At 33.4% G+C, this 7,500-nt stretch overlaps 1 protein-coding gene across 1 annotated transcript in view; it reads left to right on the top strand.

Moving 5' to 3' along the window:
- Positions 1–362: 362 nt before the first annotated feature.
- Gycalpha99B (guanylate cyclase 1 soluble subunit alpha 2) overlaps positions 363–7,500 on the top strand; it is a 361,252-nt gene continuing 354,114 nt past the window's right edge. Inside the window, exons 1-2 of the mRNA XM_068345970.1 lie at positions 363–488; positions 716–895. The gene's annotated coding sequence lies outside the window, so the exon portion shown is untranslated. The remainder of the gene's footprint in view (positions 489–715; positions 896–7,500) is intronic.

Consider the following 7,500-nt stretch of genomic DNA (forward strand, 5'->3'; position numbering starts at 1 on the left):
TCCAATCTCTCTCTCTCTCTCTCTCTCTCTCTCTCTCTCTCTCTCTCTCTCTCTCTCTCTCTCTCTCTCTCTCTCTCTCTATGTATATCTCTGTATGTATATATATATATATATATATATATATATATATATATATATATATATATATATATATATATATTACACTTCACATTGTAATAAGCCACAAATGAATTTTAACATATATAATGTACTTGTATATATTTCTCTATAGTACCTAAAAGCGTATACTTATTATAGTACTTCCCAAAGTGATATTGTTTCCAGGAAGACCGGAAATTCGAACTGGAAATCCTTCAGTAGTCAGAGCCAAGTGGTCGTCCGTCCAGTCGCGCTTGGCAGCAGCGGTGGCACATCCAGATACCTGAGCTCGCCAAAGAGGAGCTTTTCAGTGTAGCTCGGGCAGCCGAGCGGCGTAGGTGTTGCAGTTGTAGTCCCGCTACGTTGAACTCTTTTGGAAGAGCAGAGATGTAAATCTAGTTTCATCTTTACTGCTAACTCACCTTCTTTCTGTGCTTTCACATGAGATTTCTTTCTTGTTTTCGATGTGTGTGTGTGTGTCTATATACCTCCGAGCAATCTAAATAGAAAATATGTGTGATTTACATTTTTATTTATTTTAATTCATTCGGAATAATAACCTGGTTATTTTTCCTCACTTTCAAACATTCCTTTATTCACGTTTCCTTCCCTACAGTTCAAAAAAACACTGTTCGTTGCCGTGTTGAGTATTAACTGGCAAAGTCGCTCCTTAAAAATCACAGTAGAGTTACTTCGAACTTTGGTTAGACGGGCGAGCCCGGTTGCAGCACACAAGCCCATTGCAACTTGAAATAAGGTTTATTCAAAGAACTGAGCCAATCCAGAGCCGGAGAAGGTAAGTCCTTTTCATATGTCTTCTCTTATCTTATCTTTAGATGTCTTTGATTATAAGGACATTGTGCAGACGAAGTTTTAGTACAGGAATTTTCAAATGCCCCACCTACTTTTGTACCCATTCATCTACGTATGAGTATTACTAAAAAAATCATATTTCTATCTATACGTTCTGTAAATATATATATATATATATATATATATATATATATATATATATATATATATATATACATATATATGTATATCCTGTGTATATATATATGTATATATATATATATATATATATATATATATATATATATTTATATATATATGTACATATATATATATATATATATATATATATATATATATATATATATAAATAGTTTGTTTGTACCATCGACATTACAATTAGTAATTCGTCGCCTCCCAGACTAAAATTTTATTATAATGATTATCAAACTAAAAAAGGTCAAATCCAGGAAAACTAGAAGGTCAAAACCGAAGACCTCCAGACCTGCCCTTGAAAGATATTTTCTGACCAACTTGTATTGTACGAATCTTTTGCACTTTTAGGATTCTTTGTCCTAAGGAACTGTTTCTGTCGGAAAAGGCTTCTTACAATTCACCCCGCGGTCCTTGATGACTATTAATAGATGAGTTGTGCTCAAAGTTTAACTCGAAATAAATCAAACTGTCTCCTCATTTAGAAATACTTTTAAAAATTTGAAATTTTAATTGGGAGTTTAAATGGCAGGACATGATTAAAAATGAAATTATAAGAGAGATTACTTGAGTGCCATATGTGGATGAGATCATGATAAGGGGTAGATGGAGATGGGTTGAGCTTGCTCTTCGCACTCCCCAAGAGAGATCAGTTCACCAAACTTTCAACTGGGCTCCACAAGGCACTAGAAGAGTTGGAAGACCCAGGCCTACATGACTGAGGACTATGAAGCGTGAAGTAATAGATGATGAATGGAGAAGTATAAAATTGAAAGCTCAAGATGGAGAAGACTGGCGAAATCTAAATAAGTCCCTTTGCGTCAATAGGCGTAGGGGATGATGAAATATGTATATATATATATATATATATATATATATGTATATATATATATATATATATATATATATATATATATATATATATATATACATACGCACTTTAACGTGGTGAAAGGGTTTGTGTATTGGCACGATCAGCAAAGCTGTACTAGTCAGGGCCACCCCTACTAAGACCGTTTGCTGGGAGCAATCAGACAAAAGTCTTTCACCATCACCAAACCGAACTGGCCAGCGTGATGATGAAAACTGGCTAAACCTCAGACATGTAGCTAAAAATAGTGCATGGTGCTAATTATGGGGGATGAAATTAAACCTTATAATAACTCAAGGTATGATTTTAAGTCGGTCACGGACAATTAGCTCTTCAATATCCTCAGCAAATAGACATTAGCTATACATCATTTACACGATTTTTACTATAAATAAATTATTCATACTAAGTTTATCTGTAGCTCAGTGTATTAGGTGCTGGACTTCTACAGGCTTTGTGCAAAAATACTCCCTTTCTTACTCACGCTTGAGTTCAATAGCGGTTTGTTAGCAAACCTATAGAATTTCATCTTCCGTTAACGAAGTTGGAAGGAGGTTATGTTTGACCCCCGGCTTGTGTCTGTGTTTGTTATTTTTGTGAACAGCATCCTGGCAACAATTTTAATCGTAGAGTAATGAAACTTGCAGCAAATAACTGTTATGTAAAAGGCTGTAAACCATTAAATTTTGGAAGGTCAAAGGTTGAGGGCATGGTCAAGCAAAATGTCCAATTCACATAATTAGCCATAAGTTTGGACATTGTAGTCACAAAGACTTCAAACTTAATTCATTTTTGAGTGTGTGAAAACCAATCAATGCATGTTAACATCAAATGTCAAGGGGTGAGCAAAAGGTTGAGAAATAGCAGCCGCGGCGGAGGTCTGCGCTTTACTAAGTGCCCCTCTAGTTGCAACTGTTTTCATAACTACCTTTTACCTAGGCAAAGCCGAGCATTCTAATTATTATTATTATTATTATTATTACTAGCTTAGGTACAACCTTAATTGGAAAAGCTGGATGCTATAAGCCCAGGGGCTCCAATACTAAGTAAGTACATCTGTCTGTATATAGGCATTTACCAGAGTAAAATAAATACCGATAAGAACTAAGGGTTGCTTGAAGGGATGTTATCCCATTATGGAAATGACTTAAAAACATCTCATGACTCCTCCAAATAGTCTCTATGTAACATGAACGCTGTTGTTTTAAAATGCACCCTTCCATCATTTACATCTATGAAGAGTTAATTATCACTAATCAATAAGTATCCTCAAATGAACATCGATAAAGATTTCCGAAGAGAAAGGGAATTCTGTGATCACCCCTGGCCACCTTCTACATCCTTAAATTAATCGTATCGAGTTTCATAATTGTGTGGCGGTGTTCCTCTCTCACATATCTACGGAGCTTCATTGCTTCGCTTTACATATGTACTACAAATATATTCACATTATTATTATTACTAGCTAAGCTACAATCCTAGTTGGAAAAGAATGATGCTATAAGCCCAAGTGCTCTAACAGGGAAGAATAGCACAGTGAGGAAAGGAAACAAGGAAAGAAAGAAACTGCATGAGATGTAATAACAACCCAAACAAAATATTTCAAGATAATTAACAACGTTAAATTAAATCTATCATATATCAACTATAAAGACTTCATAAAAACAAGAGGAAAAGAAACAAAATAGAATAGCGTGCCCGAGTGTACCCTCAAGCAAGTGAAGTCTACCCCATGACAGTGGAAGATCAATGTACAATGTCTATGGCACTCCAGTAGAAAAAAAAAAGCCATCTTTACGACCTACATTTTAGGATGACAATATCGATACACATACACCGAATAGTCTGGCGTATTCTTTCCACATTTCTCCCCTGTCCTCATACACCTGACAACACTGAGATTACCCAACAGTTCTTCGATCAAGGTTATTCAGTGGCTACTTTCTTCTTGGTAAGGGTAGAAGAGACTCTTTAGTTATGAGACGCATGTCTTCTACCAGAAGGACACTCCAAATCAAACCATTGTTCACTACTGTAGTCTGGGTAGTGCCATAGCCTCTGTGCCATGGTCTTCCACTGTTCTTTGGTTAGAGTTCTCTTGCTTGAGGGTGCACTCGGGCTCACTATTCCATCTTATATCTCCACTTGTTTATTATCAAATTCTTATAGTTTATATATGAAAGATATAATCTAATGTGATTACTGTTCTTAGAATATTCAATTTTGATTCTTTGTTACTTCTCTTGCAGTTTATTTATTTCTTTGTTTCCATTCCTCACTGGGCTAATTTTCCATGTTGGAACCCTTCGGCTTATAGCATCTTGCTTTTCCAACTATGGTTTTAGATTCGCTTTTAAGACTACTACTACTACTACTACTAATAATAATAATAATAATAATAATAATGATAATTATAATAATAATAGTTTGATATTTGTGGGTGTTTTTTCCTAGAATATATCTATGCAATTGTGTATACAGAGACAGTCATACTCTCATACTTTATACCTAAAAACTGTTTCAACAGAAATAGCAGCATTCAATGTTCATTCATTGAATGATCCCGTAACTTAAGGTACATTCATACATTCAGATCACAGCTCCTGGTGCTTTCTTCCAAAACTAATAGGTTAATATCGACGCTGAAATTATTAGAAGCTATTAGCGTTAACCGTGATCGCTCCTTGCTTTAACAACTAGCTTATTGGTATTCTAGAGGAATCCTGTCATTAATGACGCTCGGGAAAAGGTGCTCATTGTTACCTTTCCCTTCATTGAGGACTCATATCCTTGTCTGGGATATCAAAGGCCTTCTGATTGACTCATTATGGCAATCTAGTTATCGCCTCAAAGCAAATGAGGCGGTTAAAAATTTCTCGCTCTGTAATTAACATAATGTCCTTTGCCGTGTTCCTTTTCTTTAAATTCTTTGTTTATTTTCAATATATATATATATATATATATATATATATATATATATATATATATATATATATATATACTGTAATTGTATATATATATATATATATATTTATATATGTATATATATACTGTAATATATATATATATATATATGTATATATACTGTAATTATATAATATATATATATATATATATATATATGTATATATATATATATACTGTATATATATATATATATATATATATATATATATATATATATATATATATATCATCATCATCATCATCATCTCCTACACCCATTGACGCAATGGGCCTTGGTTAGATTTCGCCTGTTGTCTCTATCTTGAGCTTTTAGATTAACACTTCGCCTTTCATCATCATCTACTTCCCGCCTCATAGTCTTCAATCATGTAGGCCTGGGTCTTCAAACTCTTCTAGTACCTTGTGGAGCCCAGCTGAAAATTTGGTTACCTAATCTCTCTTGGGGAGTGCGAAGAACATGCCCAAACCATCTCCATTTACCCCTCACCATGATCTCATCTACATATGGCACTTTGAATTTACTGGGAATTTTTTATATGAATCTCATTAAAAATATCATATCAAATCTTTTGAGTTGAACACTTTGTGTTCTATTTGTGAAACGGGATTCGGAAAGCCGCGAAATGTAGAGAAATTATTATGGAGCAGAGTGGTTAGTAAAGATCCAAATGTGGATCGCCGTATTTGAAGGTGGTTTGGTCACGTTGGGAGAATGGAGCATTTGTTGATTAGAAAAGTGTTTAGGCCTATATATCAGATTTATATATATATATATATATATATATGTATATATATATATATATATATATATATATATATATATATATATATATATATATATATATATATATATACCCTCTCTGAGTGGGGATACCTTAACGTGGTGAAAGAGTTTGTGTATTACATTGATCTGCAAAGCTGTACTAGCCAGGGTCCCTCATACTAGGATGGTTTACTATGAGCGGCCAGATTCACGTCTCCCACCATCGCCAATCCGCAGTGGCCAACGGGGTGAGAAAAATAGCCAAACCCATTTCTTGACTAGGGATATGTCCGAGGCCTTTGTCATGTAGTAGACTAGAAACTGCTGCATTTGTTGTTTATATATATATATATATATATATATATATATATATATATATGTGTGTGTGTGTGTGTGTTGTATATATATCTGTATATATGTGTGTATATATATGTATATATATAATATATGTATGTGTGTTTGTTTGTGTGTAAGGAATAATAGAAAGATTGAGATTAGATACATAGCGTATATATATATATATATATATATATATATATATATATGTATATATATATATATATCTATATATACATACATATATATATATATATATATATATATATATATGTATATATATATATATATATATATATATATATATATATATATATATATATATATATATATAATTGAATGTTATTCACAGTTGGCATTTCTATGAACTCTATTTTTCCCAAATATAGCTGTATTTTGTTTGCGCACAAAGCGTTCACCCTCAGTGGCTAAAAATACAATAAAAGAAACAATGGCAATGTGGTTTATATATTCATTACTGTGACACTTTTTTGGCTTTTATGTTCCCCGTTTAACAGGATGGCGTTATGCCATTGTTAATAAGGAGATCCCTATTTAAAACGGATGCTGCTCTTTTTTTTTTCCTTTTTAACTGACAATTAAGCGATTTCAGAGGTGCTCGAAAGTTCCCTTATGTTCAGAAGGAAATACACTGACTTCTATCTTTGCTCGCTTTTGGGATAAATGCAATAGATATATAGATCAAAATAACCCAGTTCATATGAAATCTATCAGTTGGAAATAAAGAAAAATATATATGAAAGTGTTTTGTATTGAAATAAACGAGGACAGTTGCAAAATTAATCAGTGAGAGAGAGAGAGAGAGAGAGAGAGAGAGAGAGAGAGAGAGAGAGAGAGAGAGAGAGAGAGAGAGAGAGAGAGAGATGTGTAACGAAAACAGGAGTGGAAAGGTGTTATTCACAACAATAATTGAAAGTCATTTTCGGTCTCTTCAACTGAAAAAATGTTGAGGATTTACTTGTTTTACAAGAGAATATTTCTCACTAAGGTGTCTTTTGTAAATCTGGATGAACAGGGAATATATGTCTTCAGGGAATGCATTGGAGAAAGGATTACCTAACTACGCCAACCATTACAATTTAGATGTTATTTCAACTTTCAAATTTTGTATTCCATCATTCGCGGCTTCCTGATGAACTCGGCTGCTGTTATGTGTTGCGATATGAATGAATTGAAGATTCATAATTTTGCTGTTCGTTGTAAATTGCGAGACTGATTTTTGTAGAGAACTATTGAGACGTCATTAATGAATATGACGCATCCCTTTTCAAAGAGTCTATCATTGCTGGCATCAATGTTGATGAATAAAGTGCTTAACAGAGCTTAACAGAAAAGATACCAAACTCCTAAAAGTTAGAAATTTAATGATATACCCAGGAATAGGAATTTAGATAACACCCGAACAATACATGCTTCGAAATGTATTTTTATCGTCCCT

Source organism: Palaemon carinicauda, chromosome 22, assembly GCF_036898095.1.
Source record: "Palaemon carinicauda isolate YSFRI2023 chromosome 22, ASM3689809v2, whole genome shotgun sequence".
NCBI classification, from domain to species: Eukaryota; Metazoa; Arthropoda; class Malacostraca; order Decapoda; family Palaemonidae; genus Palaemon; species Palaemon carinicauda.